This window comes from Orcinus orca, chromosome 12 (assembly GCF_937001465.1).
Source record: "Orcinus orca chromosome 12, mOrcOrc1.1, whole genome shotgun sequence".
In the NCBI taxonomy this organism is placed as follows: Eukaryota; Metazoa; Chordata; class Mammalia; order Artiodactyla; family Delphinidae; genus Orcinus; species Orcinus orca.
This window is the reverse complement of record NC_064570.1, coordinates 47,443,472-47,462,214: the sequence shown is the minus strand read 5'-3', so window position 1 is coordinate 47,462,214 and position 18,743 is coordinate 47,443,472. Positions and strand designations below refer to the sequence as shown.

General features: G+C 41.2%; 1 long non-coding RNA gene across 1 annotated transcript; it reads left to right on the top strand.

Moving 5' to 3' along the window:
• Positions 1-13,967: 13,967 nt before the first annotated feature.
• On the top strand, positions 13,968-18,101 carry LOC117199368 (uncharacterized). The gene is made up of 2 exons (XR_007470640.1): positions 13,968-14,105; positions 17,348-18,101. It is a non-coding gene; the product is annotated as an uncharacterized LOC117199368 (long non-coding RNA).
• Positions 18,102-18,743: the final 642 nt, after the last annotated feature.

Sequence of the window (18,743 nt, the reverse complement as noted above, 5' to 3'; positions counted from 1 at the left end):
TCCCCCCTCCCCAATCATGTATTTATCTCCTCAGGCTAGGATTTCAAGTCAACCAGAGCCACTCCTCAGGATAGCACAGAGCTCAATAGGGTCCAGAGTTCTTGGAAATCATGTCAGAGTAGAGGGATCAACTACCGTTATTCATATTGCGTTTAAAAGAAGAAAGAATGGCTTAAAGCCAGTATGTGGCCTAAAGCATATAAAAATTAAGGTTACATGTGACAAAGCATTTTACGAGTTCAGAAACAGTTGGGCAAGGCCATAAACTATCATATTACTAAATTGCTACCATTTCTAATGTTCAAGGCTCCAACTACAAGTTTGTCCTTAGAAATTGCAATGTGCTCTCCGTAACTTGGCGCAACCCAGTTGCGCTTCCAGCTAAGAAGCACATAGGGTTTGCCGGTTCGTATTTTGCCTATATTTGAATCCTAAAAATAACCACCTCATGAGAACAAGATGAGCTTTGTGAAGACTGTATTCCAGTTGGTTAGAAATGGAAGATACATTTTTCCCATGGCCTCTTGCCTTTCATTTCTAAACACATTTGTCTCTACTCTGAAGCAGAGGAGACTATTAGAGCAGCTGCAGTGAGCAGCTGTAGAATCTTCTGTCATCTGCTCTCTGGCTTTGCAGACTTTGTCCCATCCTCTGCTCCCAGTTGTCCTTTTCTTTCTCTTTAAAATCACCTGCCCTCCTCAGGTCCTGGCTCTGTCCCTGCAGTGATTTTAGGGGATTTTGCCTGGTGTCCCCCCCCCACTTTTACCATTCTTTACAGTAAACAAACAAACAAAAAATCAATAGGGAAAACATTTTTATCTTATGAGCAACAGCTGGAAGGGGGAAAAAGTCTATCAGCCAATATAGAGCTGCTTGCTGCTGCCCCTGCAAGTTCTGTTTGTCATTTTTGGTGGTGCTCTTTTCCATGTGCTGCCATTTCAGTACAACAGAATGCTCTACTTTTACATTTGCATGCAGAGGCCAGATGATTACGACTCTTTGAGGGGAAGCCCGCCACAGATTACCTTGAGAGAAATGATTTATTCATCCCGTGCACAGTCAACAGCTCTCCCAGAGGCCCTAACCCACAACTTCGCACCGAGTGCTTAGGGACTGTCTGAGCCGCTCCCAGCATCGCTCTCAGTGCACAATAAGCTGTTACGAACCAGCAGCTATGGAACGCTTTTTTTTCCTAATGTGTAGTTGAGCATAAACCTCTCTCTAAGGCAGCTTATGGGAGCTAGTGCAGGACAAGTTCCTTTGCAGAGTATGTTAAAGTAATTTATGTTCCATGGCTTTTAGGGAAGAGCCAGCTCATTTTGACAGGTCCTTTTAATGTTGTTTGATTTTGAACACTTAGAAAATAAGCTTGCATTCTTTTTCTCCTTTTGAAAAGCTATTATGTGGTTTTGAAACATACATATTTTAGATCCCACATAATATATTATCCAAATACTAATTTAAAACAAAGTATTATTTAATATATCTGATTTATAACACATTACATGCATCAAGCATAGAAATCAGGTAAAAACATAAGTCTTATTCTACTATGTTGGCAACAGAGAATTCTGCCTTAAAAAACAATATAAATCATCTTTTGCCACTGCTCTCTGAAAATAATTTGTGGTTAACAAAATCAAAATTGCACCTGCAAGAACTGCCAGTAATATCTTCAATTTTCACTGACTGCACTCTCCCTTCTCTCCCCCCACATCTTTAGACTCAGGGAACAGCAGCACAGTGTCCACAATAAAAAACAAAAGTGAAAGAAAGGAAAGGAAGAGTTTGTAAAATTTCTTTGGGTGTGAAAGAGGATGGATCCTAGCATGAACAGCATATAAGTACACAGACAAAGCATACGTAAAATAAGGCAGTACACACATACCAGACTACATATGTGGTTATGTGTGCACGTGTGCGTGTGCCATTGCCCATTTTCTCACAGAAGTATAGCAGCTTCACTACCTAGAGGTAAATATCGATATATCAATGCTATATGTGAAAAAGAAAACCCAACACTAAATTGCCTTTTTAAATATTACAAAAAAACAATAAGAGTATCTTTGCTTAGAAATGTAAAAATAATGTGCTTGCAAATGCTAATTAATTAGAACTGAGAGTAAATACTTTGTGAAGAGTAGATAAGAAACTAGAACAGTTAGACCTCAGTTGGCCTGGGCCAAGTGTGAAAATATAGAATCACAGAAGCTTGGAGCCAGAAGGATTTGGTTAGACTTCTATAAATCACATCTTAGAGGCATGAATCCCCTTGGTAACATCCCAGTCAAGTGGTCATTCTGCCCTGGTTTTAAATACTTCTGCTGTAAAGATACTCATTACTTCCATTGCAACCAGCCTCAAGTTCTTATTTAGGGAAGATAAACTTATCTCTACCTATGTACATCCATTTGGTTCTTCTTCCCCTTCAACCCACAAAGACTAGATCTAACCCCTCCTTCAACCCTTCAAATATTTGAAGACAACCATGATGCCTTATAACTGTCCTGTAACTGAGCTGTCACTAACCTGGATTGTCTCCTAAACCAGTCAGCCAGGCTCTTTATCCATCCACACCACTCAGCAGCTGAAAGATCTTCATTCCTGGAGTAGACTGGTTGTGGTGCTTCTCAGGTGATGGGCCTGTGATGTGACTGTACTGTGTTGATGAGTTACTGCTGAAGACACTGGAGCCAGAGAGGGGAGATCCTAAATGGAGAGAGACCAGGGAAGAGCTTGAGTCTTAATTAAGGTGATGGCAACAAAGGCAGGCACTGTGATGTTTCACCTGTGCCGAAAAAACAAAAACAAAAACTATTACTTCATGTCATTGACATTCAACCAAGCCTATAACTTTGGAGTTAGCACCTTGAGCTCTAGTTGTACCACCAGTTCTGTCATTGGCCAGTTGCATGCCCTGGGGAAATATTCCCCACCTTTCCAGAGTTGCCTCTGTGATATTCAAAGGTATATGCTGCTTTTCTGCCTAGAAATGTGGCCCCTCTCCCGGTCGGTCTCAGTTTAGATGTCATCTCCAGGAACCCTTCCCTGACTCCCACCCCTACCTCACCTTGAGACTGGCCTCTGTCTTCCATTGCACCCTATGTTCACCTCTATTGTAGCCTCACTCCATTGTGTTTTAATCACCTGTTCACTTGTCTGTGTCCACTGTACTGGAAGTTCTTTAAGGCTAAGAACTCAGTTTTGGTCTCCAGCACTTAGCTCAGTGCCTGGTGTATACCAGAACTCAGAAAATATTTGTTGAAAAAAGAAGAAAGGAAAGAAAAGACTAAGAGGGAGAAGATAAGATGAGGAAGTTGGGGCATATTATGTATCTAGCTTCTTACAGCTAAAACTCTGCAATTCCTTGTTCTTAAGTTCCATCTTTAATGTCAACCACAGACTTTTAGAAATCCAGATTTTTCTCTAGTAAGAAGATAAGTTTCAAGTGGTTACACCAATTAGAAAAGCTATAAATATTTATACGTGTAATACAATTTTAGGACTGAGATTTAGACTTCATTTAACAAGCTCGAAGTTTTATTTTATATATAAGGAAACTGAGGCAAAATGAGATTAAGTTATTTGCCCAAACCCACCTGGTTAGCGGGAAAACCAGGTTTCAGACACTGATCTCTTTGTCCCTGTTGGGCTGTACCCCCCAGCCCTTCAAGCTCTGCAGTTGCCCAGCCTCAGAGACTGAAGAGCCCAGAGATAGCAACAGAACCATCAATGGTTTATTGGATAGGGGGAGCTTACACAAAGGATCCTGGAGGGAAACCCCACTATGTGTGGCAGACAACGGGCAGGACGTGACAGCAGCCTTCACTACTGGGGCGGCGGAGAAGGAGGCTACCATTTACAGGGGGGAAGCCAGGTCAGGTGGGCTCATCAGTTACCAGGGACTAATTAAGCCCTATAATTAAGAGGATTGGATAGTCATGTGAGTGAAGCAGGCACTGGTCAAGCAGGGGATGTATAGAGAGCAAGGAAACAGCCATCTTGAATGGCCTAACCATACAGCCCCCAAACCAGGATAGCAGGCCTCTAGTCTTCCTTTTTGAAAGAGCTGCTACAAACACGGCTACAAATGAAAGTGACAGATGTTTCTCCTTTTATGTGATGGTTATATCAATCCACAAGTTACTGGCTGTAAATTAAACTTTGATAAACACCCTTCTCTGCTCCTAGAGAAACTAATGAAAATTACTTCTCTTTTCTCCCAGAAACGTGGGAGGGTGGTACCGTGCTTCACCAGGTGGCTTCCATAAGTTGTTTGCTAAAGAGTTGCAGTCATATGAATTGCTTTCAGCCAGGTTCGCTATCAACGCTCAGTGTTCTGGTATTAAGCCATAGGGTGGTGCTGCCATGAGACCAGCTTCTTGGCGAGTAGCCCTGAGGTGCAGCTGTAAGGTGACCCTGTGCAGGCTTGAGGCCAGAGCCCAGTGCTCAGTGCCAGAAACCTGAGCCAAACACTGGAACTAAGTCCCAGGGCACTGAATTAGTCTAAAGTAAAATTTTAGATGAAAAGATTTTTTTGTTTACTCTGAAGAACCACTTCATTTTTTTAAGCTCATAGGAAAGTTAGATGTTTTGCCATTATACTTGAAATATTTTCCAGAGGCCAAACCTTTAAAAAAGAAGACGAGGAAGAAGAAGAGGAGGAGGAGAATAAGAGGCTTTAGATTATTTAAGAAGTCATGAAAATATTTCCTGAAAGCAACATCTTTCATAAGATATGCTAACTGGAGAACCTTTATTTCTCTGTCTTGGAATATGCTGCGAAAGTTGTAAGGTGGTATTGGGGTGGAAGTGGTAGAGTCCTGGTCAAGGTGATGGTAATGACTGAACCAAACTCTGAACCCACACAGATTTGAATTCAGCACACAGCCCCACCACTTCCTAGCAGCTGACCTTGGGTAGTATGCTTAAGCATGGAGACTATGTTATATATTGGGGTTTTCAACCTGGCTGTGGTAGAATCACCTGGATGCTTTCAAAAAGCATCCTTGCCTGGGCCCCAGCCCAGACCAATTAAGTCAGACTCTCTGGGGTGAGACCCAGACAAGGATAGTTTTAGAATGCTCTCTGGTGATTCTAATGTTGCAGACCAATGGCATGGTGATCGTAACTTTGGTGCTTGGAGTCAAATTGCTTGGGCTCACATGACAGATATGCCTTTTCATGATATTTGACCTTGGCCAATTAACCTGTGTGACCCTCAATGTTCTCATCTGTAAAAATGGGTTAATAGGAGTTTAGAGTTGTTAGAGGATTAAGCTAAGTAACTCATGTAAAAGCACAGTGTTGTGCTTGTGTAAAAGCATGTGTTGTAAGCACAGTGCTTACAACATAGTAAGTATTCAATCATAGCTGCTATTGTAATATTTATTAGCCATAATTTCTTTAATTCACATTGGGTGTAAAGCCCAGTTGGATCCTGTTCACAGTCCTGCAGAGAACACTGAAAAAAGAAAGATAGCTTACTAATGAACATGAAAATAAGTGGAAAATTTTTATAGGGATAAATATTTGTGTGCAACCTTCTTGTTAGATTTTGAGTGAAAGGATAAAGTTGAGTGAAAGGAGTCTGCACTGACTCAAGCGCCCATGGGAACTTCATTTTATCATTTCTCCACCTCATGGTCTCATTTTTAAAACCATGAAAATATGTAAACACAGAGGGAATCAAGGGGATACTGTTTGGAAGGAGGGAAATAGAGGCTGGAGGCCTCTAGGTAGGAAGATATTTCTTAGTTCAACAGTGCATCTCAGTAGTTCTCAAACTTTAATAAACATCAGAGAATCATCTGGGTGCTTGTGAAAACACAGATTGTTGGGCTGTGCCCCTCTCCAGGGAGTGGGTCTGGAATGGGACCTAAGAATTTGCATTTCTGACAAGTTCCTAGGTGATGCTGATACTGCTCCTTTAGGAACCACACTTTGAGAAGCACTAGTGGCTAGACATGGAGCACTTGGTAATCTGGATGTTCTTAGACCCTGTTGGCTGTTCAGGTTGCTTTCCCATCTGTGTCCATACAGAGTTGGTAGGCACCCCCAAAATCTCTCTCTCTTCTGGTGACTTAGGTACTGCCATCGAACAGTGTTGGTTTCCTATTCATTGGTCTTTTCTCAGCCTGGAGTCTCAAACTGCACTTGAAGTTTCCTTATTGTACAGTCTTAAGTTCCAACAGTAGAGCTTCATAGTTCATTCCAGAGAATGGTTGGGTATTCATTTTTGCCCACTGAACGACCATACACCACCTTATTCCCAATTCCGCCAGGTTTGTTGTATATCAAGACAGATCCCAGAACCAGCAGTGTCCTTCCACAGAGGCCTCATACTCCTACCTAGCATAGTTCAAACTCAAGAACCTGGGATTTTTGGTACAGTCTCAACCTCTTTGTTTAAAGGACATCAGGGCACATAGGCAAATCCAGACTACCGTTCCCCAAATGAAAGACCAAACTCTGTAACAATCCTGGGCCACATGTTATTAGAAACTTGGGATGATGAAGGACTATAACTCAATACACCCACACTGAATCTTACTTGAAGATCATCTTATCCTTCCAACTTCACAGTTTCTGTTAACATCACTTTTATCATAGCTACCCAGACTCAAAACTTAGGCATAATGATCCCTAATATTTGTTGAGTACTTAATCCTCACAACAGTATGAATGGATGCTATTCTTTCCATTTTATGCATGACGATACTGAGACTTAGCAAGGTTAAGACATAGCTGGAACCCAGAATCTTTGTCAATTTTATTCTCTGATATAGCCCAAGTGCCTAGAGCAATGTCTGGCCCATACTGGTGTTCAATATATATTCATTGAATGAAGGGAAGATACATACAACAAACACGTGGAAACTGGGATTTGAAACCAGCCCTGTGCTAACCATTATGCCACACTTGCTCTTGCTTCAGCTTTGGCTCTCCTTTTGTAATCCCATAAACTCATTCCCCCAAATCAGTTGTGAGTCCTAGCAAGTATATTATCATGGTATTTCTTGAATTTGGCCCTTCCCCTCCCCATTTCTGCCGCCACCAACCTCGTTAAAGTGCTAGCTATTTATTTCCTGAACTATTGCTAATTTTTTTTTCCCAGCATGCAGTCTTTGCAGACCCCTGTGTTACCTGCACGACTTTTACCAGATGGTTTTTCACAAAGCACATTCAATACGCATCATAACTCTCCTCAAAGACAAGGGAAGTCATGTGGTATAATGAAATATTAAGGAACTAAGGATAAGAAAACCAGGGTTCTGGTCTCAATTCTGTGACCTTGGACAAGTTGTGTGTCCTTCTTAGGCTTCAGTGGCCCATTAATAACATTAGGAAGTAGGACTGGGTGATCTCTTCCCACCCCAACATTGTCTGGTGGTTAGATGCACCCTGCCTGTATAATCCTACCTGGAATCCTACCTTGTGCCTCCAAGGGGTTTAGAATGAGAAGAATACATACATTTTTATCAAACAAGGCAGAGCAGTGTAAGTGCCCTCAAAGAAGTAAAGTGAGGAGCTATGGCTGTTGGGGAAGGGAGAGATCTCATCTGGTTACTAACGGGGAGTATGGATGGGGCACAGATGCTGCTCTTCCTCTCATGTCAGCCCATCCCTAGCGTGCAGGTCCTTACCTCACTGATGAGAAGAGGAGAAGCTGCTGAGATCCCAATAGTTTTAAGCCACCAGCTTTAAGCTGTGGCAGAAATCCATCATGAGCACTAACTCTCTAATTCAGAAGTTGTTGGCTCAAGACACACAAATTGGTCTAATGCTTAGGAAAGTGCTTATAGGGGCAAAGAGGAAAGAGAAAACAAAAGTAGTTGACATGTTCCTGATAACCGCTCCGTGTCTTGCTCTGCCACTTAATAGTCAGGCAGCCTTGGACAGGCCACTTATCCTCTCCGAGCCTTGGTCTCACCTCAGTTCCCCATCTAGAGATTGGGGATGATAATATCAACCATGCAGGTTGGTTGTGAGGAGATGTAATATGTGAAGCCACGCTGGGAACACAGTAGATGTTCAGGGACTTTTATCCTCCACGTTACCTCCTACCTCCTGTAACGTGTCTGTGTTTAGAAACGCCCTTTAAATAACCCCTGGGGGCAGAAAGAGAGAGAGAGAGAGAGAGAGAGAGAGAGAGAGGGACAGACAGACAGATCCTCCCACATTGGTAACTCAATAGTATTCTATATACTCTGCCCTTGCATACATTCAGGTATTGGAAATCATGTGCCATATTTACTTAAGAAGCTTCCCTACCCCTTTGTAGGTATTAAAAGAACAGGGTAGCAAGGGAAAATCAGAAGTTGTCCCTGATTTATCTGTGGCTGAAGAAGGAACTAGGGAGGTGCAGCGAGCAGCATTATTTCTTCCTCCAGGTAAACTAATGAAGGCTTAGAAGAAACAGCTGCATCACGGCCAGGGTGGCCTAACCTTGTCCTTTCACTTTCATTATATGCTTATCTGGCCTTCAAGGAGCTGTTGTTGCTGTATCAATGGTTGACAGTCATCACTGCAACCAAGGAAAATGTATGTGACAAAAAAACTACATTTCATTAAACTTTGGATTGAGGAAGTATATGTATAGAATATAATTATTATTTTTTAGAAATTAAGGAAAATCATCCACTCATTCAGCCTTCAAATATTTATTGACAGCTACTGTTGTAACAAACACCATTCTGGGCACTGAGGATACAACAGCAACTAAAACAAAAATCCCTGCCTTTTGCAATTTCTATTCTAGTGGAAGATGTAGACAGTAAAAAAGATAAATTAGTAAGATATATAGTATGTTAGGAAGTAGTTAGTGCTAAGGGTAAAAATAAGGTAGAAAAGGGGACTGTAAAGTATCAAGAGGTATATTAGATGGTGATCCAGGGGAAGTCTCATTGATAAGGTGCTTTTTTTTTTTTTGATAAGGTGCTTTTGAAGTAAAGACCTGATGGAAGTGACAAGCCAGCCTTGAGGATGTCTGAGGGACAGCTTTCAAGACAAGGGGTCCTGAGATGAGAGGGTGCCTGGTGTGTCTGAGGAGCAGCCTGGAGGTCAGCGTGTGAGCTGAGCATGGAGGGAAAGCAGTCTGAGATCTGGTCAGAAAGAAAACAGGCCAGTTGTATGGGGCCTTGGAGGACATGATAAGGTTGTCGGCTTTCACTGGTAGTAAGAGGAAAAGCTCCAGGGAGTTTGGGCAGAGGAAAGATATTATACAACCATTTTTATTGAGTGCTTGCTCTGTTAGATTCTATTTTAAATGCTTTATTTGTAATCCTCACAATTACCTTATGAGGTAGGACCCACTATCTTCTCCATTTAACAGCCGAGGAAACAGAGGCCCAGAGAGGTTAAGTAATAACTTGCATGAGGTCACACAGCTGACAGGGACATGGTGAAAATTTAGACCCTGGCCAACACTTAACCACCTTGTTGTCCTGACCCCAAATGCTTAAGAGACGGAGGGGTTTTTTTTTCTTTCTTGATATCTGTATTTCCAGAGCACACTTACAATGAAATCACTTCATACTCATTCATAAATACAGAACTTCTTTGCTTAAACTGATAAATATCCCAAGTATTCTGCTTTATGATTTCAAGTTTTTTTGTTTTTTTTTTTTAAAAGCCCTCAGGGACTTCCCTGGTGGTACAGTGGTTAAGAATCCACCTGTCAATGCAAGGGACATGGGTTCGATCCCTGTTCCAGGAAGATCTCACATGCCGCGGAGCAACTAAGCCTGTGCACCACAACTACTGAGCCCATGTGCTGCAACTACTGAAGCCCACGTGCCTAGAGCCATTGCTCTGCAACGAGAAGCCACTGCAGTGAGAAGCCCACGCACTGCAACGAAGAGTAGCCCCTGCTCACCACAACTAAAGAAAAGCCCTCGAGCAGCTGTGAAGACCCAGGCAGCCAAAAAAAAAAAAAGCCCTCAGATTAGCATATTAACAAGCATCTTGACATGTCTCGCTTTAATTATGCAGACAGCAATTTCTTTTTTGCTTCTAATGTAGAGGTTGATTGGGAAATTTTTTATTTTATTGCTTACAATCTTACCCTAGCTACCTAAATCACTACTATAAGATTTGACATCTATAATTTATCATTTTCCTCTGCTATTAGATAAAATGCCCTTTAAAACATTCCACAGCAAGGTGAACACAAGTCAAGCTTGCAAAGTTCTAGAAAAAAGAATTGCAAAGAATCATTAAAGAATAATGAACGTTGACTTATGTAGCATATGATATCAGGGCTGCCCAGTTTAACAAATATAATTATTCCAAGTCATTTTCAGAAGGCCTCTAAATTTCAGCACCTAATTTTCATCATCTTTCAAGGAATAACAACAAAAATACCTTACATTTATAAAGACTCTAAAAGCGAACTCTTTAATTCATTTCTCTGGATTTCACTAAAGCGAAGCATGAAACAATAGACAACTTAAAATACAGGAAACCCAGATTCCTTTTACTATTGTGTGGCTTTAACATTTTACTGCTATAGCCAAGAGTCCTTGGTTTCTGCGGCCAACAGCCTTTTGCATGCTGATTTTGCAGAGAGAGTCTCTCAGGAGTTATTACTTTTGAGTACTATCTATGATGACTCCAGTCTCTGCAGGAAGTGGGAGGTAGCAGAGTTTGGGAATGAAAACACTGAGGGAAAAATCTTTCCAGATAGAATTGTCAACTCAATCTCATTTTAGGTTTCGGGCAGAACACATAGCTGTACCTTCAGCTACCTGCAAACATTTGCCTCTCAGGTGCCCATCATTGAAGGACTACAACCAGGACAAACAAAAATAATGAAGTTTTCTATCATAATATTTTTTAGTAAAATAGGTGATGTGTCAGAGTATGTGTGTGTATGCATGCACACGGGCAAACCATGTGTGTGTACCCCTACGTTCAAGGTTTCATAGCGTTCAGAGTAAAGGAGATGGTCCAAAAGCGTTTCTTTCTATTTTTCATAAACTCTATTTAATTTTTCCTTCCAGTCCCTCACAACCAAAAGGACTAATAGTCCCAGGCGCAAGACCTCAGAAACATATTACTGAGTTATGTGAAACAGGAATAGGAGACATTTTTAGTAATACTTTCTATGTGGTAGCTATTTTGGTATTGAAACAACTAAATCAAATCTAACAAAGGTCTTTTGAGAGGAAATGGTTAAAGGGGCATGTCTTTCCTTTTCTAAAAGGAAAACCACAGCAAAGTATTCCGATCAGGAATAAATTAAAGAGCACTGCACTTTTCTGCAAGGGTCAGGAAGTCAAGCTCTTGGCCTTGGGCTGCTTCTCAGCCCCACCCCAGCTGACCCTGGGAACAAGGCACTCCCCATCTCTGTGTGAACTCAACAATTGCTGTCAAGTCCTGCCATTCCTCTGCAGAAAAGAGCCAGGGATTTTCTGGCTCTTGCCAGAAATCAGAGTCAGAAGGAGGTAGCTAAGGTGCCGGGGGCTTTCTATAGTGTCCCAGTGCCAGCTTTCTGTCGCCAAAGGAAAATTCCCTAAACTCACTAAAGCCAAATCTCACATTTTGAAAAGTCTCCAAAAGAAGTTTCATAAGCTGTTTTGCTGCTAGAAGATTAAGCTCTCATTTCCCAGATTACATTTTTTAAATGTAATTTCCTTAAATTCAGCAGCACTTTTAATCCATGACACTCGCTGGTAGACAAGAAAAACAACTCTGCTGTCTTCACAATCGATTTAAAGCTTACAGATGTGACATCTCAGTACTTCATGTTGTGGTTAATTGCCTTATACTAACATCTGATGAAAAAATATATATATATATATATTTAATGTTCTTATATAACCTGTGCAGCTGACATGTGATTAGTTGGGAAATAGGGGCTGTGAGGTGTCCCAAACAGCTGAACTTGATCAAGATGTCATGCACTCTTGACCTCTTTAATAGACTATTTTGCTCTTTTGACAGCATTCAAAATCTACTTGTCCTTCAAGGTCTAGCTCAGTTCCTGCCTCCAGCCCAAATCTGTGCCTGACCATTTAAGTTCTCACTGAGATCTTCCCCCTGGCACCATCTTAAGGCCCTATTGCCTGTGCTATTATGGCATTTGGATATGTCAGCGTACACCATATTTTATTCACTGACTTTCAAGGGCCATGTGCTTTCTCTTTGGCTCCCCATAGTGCCTAGTCTGGTGCTGAGCACATGTGGATGCTCCATGGTAGAAGTGAATCAAATTGACTTACCTCCTTTTTCATCATTTTCCCTATGATCCTATCTAGGGCTAAAATTTGCATTATTGCTTTTTACTTCTCCGGTCATTGTTCCTTAGTGACCCAGGAGCATCTAGAATGAGCTGCAAGTTAGATCACTCCTGGAATAGGTTGGTCACCTGTGGTTTTTGGCTTGGATGTCACTGTCTGTACCACCCATGGAAATGTGAGACAAGTTACCTCCCTTATGACTGTAGTCATTAGGGAATTACCAATGAATATAAAGAGAAAAAATAAGCTAATGGAACAGAGAAAGAAAATAAAGAAAAGGATGAGGGGAAAAGAGAATGAAAGAGGCAAAAAAAAAAAAAAAAGCTCCCACAATCCTACTTTCTGATGTACATACGTTTCCTTTTTAAATGACAAAACATAAAGACTCCTCGCAGGTATATTTAATGGATGGTTACTTGCATATCTTAATAATGTTTGCTCTCTGGGGAATCATATACAGAAACAACTGCCTTTCCAGTTTGAATTAGGAATAAAGTGGAAAGGCAGTTACTTTGGGAGGAAGTAAAAGCAAAGCCTAGTAACACTGGTGCATTGTATGAGGCAGTGAGAAATGACAGTTCACAATGAGGCAGACTTCTCTCTTCAGTGATCAGCCTGCTCGGCCCTCAATGAGTCCATGAGATTCCGCATTTTATAGGTTGAGCTTCCCACTGGCAGCAACTGAAGCAGTTTATTATGCACATCTGTCACGTGATCCACTTCATCAACCAAATGGAACTGGGAGAATAAGCCACCCTAACAAGATCCTCAGTACACTCTTAAAAACTACTTACAGATGTACTCTTCCTCCTAGGGGATACAATGCGTTTCCTTGTACGGTGCCACATGATACAGGAAATGCATTATCCCCATCCAAATTCAGGCATACCAGGAGGAAGCCCATGAAAAGAAAGCGGCTCAGAAAAGCACACATGGCTTTTGCAAAAGTCCTGAGAGGGGCTCCTACACCAATTTGTGATAACGGCAGATAAAATCCCAGGCCTCTGAAGCTCAGTTCATTACAAATGCTAATGTCCACACAGGGGAAAGGAAACCACATCAGCAGTCAGCATCGACACAAATGTCGCCAATGCTTTTTATTTACGGTTGTCACTGAGTCCCCTCAGCAGTATGCCACATCTCCATTTGTGTTGTAACTTTAACTATGTTATGTGCTTTCACAGCTCGCTAGGTTATGTACCCATAGGTGATTTGTGCTTTCAGACTGTGTCTGGTGAGATGAGCGGCTGCACTTCTAATCTTGAATCTGGAACCATTTTGTTCCCATTCAGATAAGATCGAAGGAATGCTTTTGTAGATGCATCCAGGAACAGTAACACCTGCCATTGTTAAATCTTCCTGTTTCAGCTGGGGTGATCAATTTATCATTCAGTCAGTCAGCCAACAGCTATTTATTGAACACCTGCCACGTGCCAGACACTGTTCCAGGCATTGGAGATATAACAGTGAATAGAGTCCTACCATCAAAACGATTTCATTCTAGACAGGGGGAGGGGGAGACAGCAAACAAGTATGGAATATGGCAGAGTGTGTCAGTCAGGATAGGCTAGTCACTTTGTGGTAATAACAACCCAATCTCAGTGGATTAAAACAACCAGGTTTATCTCTGACTTACACTGGGTGTTCATTGCAGGTCAGCTGGGGGCTCAGCTCTGTGCAGCTTCACTCTGGGACCCAGGCTGCCCGGAGAATCCCCATCTGGAGCATGGCCAGTCTCTGTGGGAGAGGGAGAAGATAGAGTGGTGAACTGCACACTGGCTTATGCCCGAAAGGGACACACGACCCTTCTCCTCACGTGGCACTGGACAAAGTCAGTCAGGTGGCTGCACCCAACTTCAAAAGGTGAGGAAGTGCAATCATATCATATGTTTAGGAAAATCAGACATACTTGGTGGGCAGAACTGTCCCAATGATGATGATTGCTATGAAGAAAAAAAGCAAGGTAAAGGAGATGGTGTCTGGGGAGCTGGTTTCCACTTACAGAGATGGTCAGGAAAGGTCTCTCTGATATGGTGACATTTGAGGAGAGATCCCAAGGAAGAGAGAGAGGGCCATTTGGATGGGGTGGGGACAGCATCCTGCAGAGGATACAGCAAGGGCATAGTTTGCCTGGCATGTTTGAGGAACAGCAAGGAAGTCAAGATGGCTAGAGGGGAGCGAGCAAGGGGAGAGCTGTAGAAAAGTAGGTCAGAGACATAAGAGAGAGTTGTGGGACCCAAGTGGGCACCTTATTATAAGGGCTGTGGCCATTGCAGATGTTTGGGTGAAGACATGATCTGAGTTAGGTTTTAAAAGAATCCTGTAGCTGCTGTGAGGAAAATATACCAGGGGGCCAAGGGCTGAAGCAGGGAATAGTTGAGAGGCTCTTGCAATAATCCAAGTAAGATAAGAGACTGGGTAGTAGTCAGACTCTGGAGAGAGTTTGAAGGTAGAACAAACAGAATTTGCCCATGTATTGCTGTAAGAGAAAGAAAGGATTCAAGGATGACCAGCAAGGTTTGTTTCTTCTAGTAATCCCTGGATACACATAAGGACTACTTCATGTGACTTTTGAGAATCTTCAAATTTGGCAAAATCACATAGCACATAACCTCCCTCCAAAATGAGTTGAGAGTTGAAGAGCCAAGTGGAGAGATGGATGCTGGGTGGTCAGCTTGATTCATGGACCATCTAAGGGACATCTCTCCCACACTGGTCTAATATCCAGTCCCTCTTAGGGTTTTGATCCATGTTACTTTATAAAACCAGAAAAATGAGCTTCATAATTACAAGCAAAACAGGAGCTTCTGACTGAGTCATCCCAACCTCATCCCACTCCTCTGTGAACCTCAGGTACCACTACCAAGAAACTTAGCTATACAACACAAGATCTGTCCTCAGTATACGCTGGTATAGTGGTGTGTCATCAATTCTCCTAAAAGTAGGTTGAATAGAAATCTTAATAAATACAATAAAATAACATTATGGTGTTCTTCTGAATAGTTTCCCCTCTTTCTGCTCACCCTGTCTTCCCATCACATGGTTCTCCCCATTCACCACCACCCATTAAATGGCCACTAGAGCGCCCTACTACACCTGGGCCTTCTCTTATGTCTTCTCCAGCTTAGGAAAGCACAGGTTGAATGCACAGTTTGCCAACTACCGTAATGGAATGAATAAATAAAGGTCATTGCTGTTTTTTGTTTTGTTTTTTTTTTTCCTTGGCCGCACTGCACAGCTTGCGGGATCTCAGTTCCCCGATCAGGGATTGGACCCGGCCCACTGCACTGAAAGCCCAGAATCCTAACCACCAGGCCACTGGGGAACTCCTTATTGCTGTTTTTAAAAACTGTATATTTTTGGTATTTGTAATCAAAAGCATTCGTTCATTCAAAACATCTTCTTGAACTCCTACCATGTGCCACTTCCTCTTCTAAGCACTGGAGACACAGCCATGAATAGAATGTGGAAGTAATACATATTGTTGAAAACTGGGAGAGCATAGAAAAGTATTAAGAAAAGATAAACTTTCCACTAACTCACCACTGAAACATAACTGCTAGTAACATCTTGGTGCCCTGTCTTTTTCCAAGCACACATATTGTTCCTCCTTGCTCTTTTGAATAAAATTTACAACTCTGGACTTATACAGTACATTTTTTTCTTTAAAAATTATTTCTTCTTATAAAAATAAACCATAGTAGATGCTCAGTAAGTATTTGTTGAATGAATAAATTAATTATAGAAACAGTAAATTACAGAGAAGCAAAAAATTAAAAATGAAAGTCATCAATAATATCACTACTAAGAGATAGTATCACTAGTAATAGTTTGGGTTGTTCAGTATGGTTTTGAATAATCAACATATTTTTACAACATCGCTCCACAATGATTATTTTGTAAATGACAACTTTCTCTTTTTTCCTAATTACAAAAGTAACATGCCATTGTAGATATTTTGGAAAATATTGAAAACTACAAAAGGAAAAACCAAAAGTTATTTGTAGTCCCACTGCCCTGAGACTACTGCTATTAATATTCTCCAATTGGGCTTCCCTGGTGGCACAGTGGTTGAGAGTCCGCCTGACGATGCAGGGGACACGGGTTCATGCCTCGATCCAGGAGGATCCTACATGCCGCGGAGTGGCTGGGCCCATGAGCCATGGTCGCTGAGCCTGCGCGTCCGGAGCCTGTGCTCCGCAACGGGAGAGGCCCGCGTACCACCAAAAAAAAAAAAAAAAAAAAATCTCCAATCTTTTTGGAAATTTTTTTCCAATCTTTTTTTTCTTGAGCAGTACAGTAGGTTTGTTAAGAGCCTGGGCAAGTTACTCAGCCTCTCTGAGCATCAGATTCTTCATCTGTAAAATGATACTAGTAGTACCCACTTTGTAAGATTGGTGTGAAATTTAAATAAGATAAGATACACAAACTGTTTAGTTTAACATCTGACTGACCCATTATAAGTGCTTAATATGGGAACTCTTACCACTTTGCAAGACATTTCTATATAGTTGGTCAGACTTTATACATGAATTTTTTGTCCTCTTTTTTTAAAGAAAGAAACAACATTCCTCAATCTCATTAAATTTAAAATTCTGAGACGATCTCAAATTTTCAGAAAAATTGCAAGCAAAGTACAAAGATCTTTTCTCCCTTGAAATATTTGAAAGGAAGTTGTCAATCCAATTCCTCCATTACTCCTGAATATCATAGCTCACATTCTACAACTCAAGCAGAGACATAGCTCAAACAGAGACATTCCCCTACAACTCCAGTGCAAACAGCAAAATTGAGAAATTAACATTGGTACACTGGGGTCTAATCCTCAGACTCCAGTCAGATTTCTCCATACATACCTTATAACAAAAGGATTCCAGTTCCAAACCACACCATGTAATTATTCCCCATGTCTCTCCAGTCTCCTTCAATCTGAAATAGTTCCTCCACCGTTCCTAGACTTTAATATCCTTGACACTTTGAAAGAATATGGGCCAGTCATTTTGCAGAATGTCCCTCATATGATGTTTTCTCATGATTAAGTTATGCATATGTCTTTGTCAGGAATACCACAGAAGTGATGCTGTGTTCTTATTGTATCTTATTAGGTAACATACCTGTTTTGGCTATAACAACCTGTGCTGGACCACCTTCCTACACAGATACGCCTCTCACCCCATCTGGGCTCTGAAATATCCTCTTCACCCTGCCTCGACGCCAACATCTCGCACTAGGCTATGCCTTTGCAAGAACACTCCCCTCACCCCACGTGGGCTCTGAAACCTCCTGCCGGGCTGCCCCTCCCACCCTCAATCCTCAGCCCACCTGGGCCACCCTGCGCTGAGCCATCCTCTCAGCCTGCTTTGGCTCTGACACTGAGCTAAGCTGACCCTCTGCAGGGGTGGCTCTCTTGAGCTGCCTGGGCACTGGCACCAGCTATCCCACTCGTGGGATGCCCTCCTCACTCCACTTTTGCGGTGTTCTAATTCTTTAAAGATTTCTATTATCTATGTATATAGTATCAGTTTTTCCTCAAACTAGAGGTCTGTGTATGTATTATTGATGATCCATCAGTAATAATGTGTTTTCATTTCAATGATGATCGAAAAAAAACTTACATTATAAAATATAAGCATATCTGGGATGTTCGTTTTATAACCACATACTTTTAGTGTTGGTGCTTTGTGTTTAAAATTGGGTTGGTACCGTGTGATTAGTAATGTGTCAATATTTAACTTTTAAACTGGTGGTAGTTTTAGATTGGCATTCCTGGCATCAAAATACAAAAACCATCTTGATTTCTGTTCAGTAAAAATTATATTGCATTTTCTTACCAACTATAAATCTAAAACTGCTCACTGATGAGATTTATGTCTTTATTTAATAAATTAATTTTGACTTTCCATCATAAAAATAACCATGCTACTTTAATTGTCACAGGCTGATGAAAAAAGAACTGAGCTGGCTGACTTGATACACAAATGATGTACTCATGCAAAGTGAAGGCCAAATGAATCATGGCACTGGTATAAGTGAAGTTTTACAATAGTTCAAATAGAGGAAAGTAGAGAGAAAACTGAGTCATTACAGGTCTCTTGGTATCATATATTGAACTCAAAAGAAGCTAGGCAAAGCAGTCACTTTTTTCAGATTATTGACAGATGTGTTTGTGTGTGTGTGTTTATATGGCATATCAGCTTGCAAATATTCTCCATGAAGGACTTTTGTTAGGAGCTTTTTAAAAAAATAATTATCAATATTATATTTTGGAGAAAACCATTTTTAGATGAGTTGGACCAATTAAAATAATCAACTGATGGTTTCAAATGAGTAACCTGATGGAAGGAAAAATTATGGTAATGATAATGATTGCGAATCAAAGGACTGTCCATCATGCTCATAATCAAATATTTAGGTCAACAATTGAGACATAAAATGCATAAAAGCATCTTATTATGCTTTTATAATTACATGTATACATTGTAATTAAATCCAACATTGGCT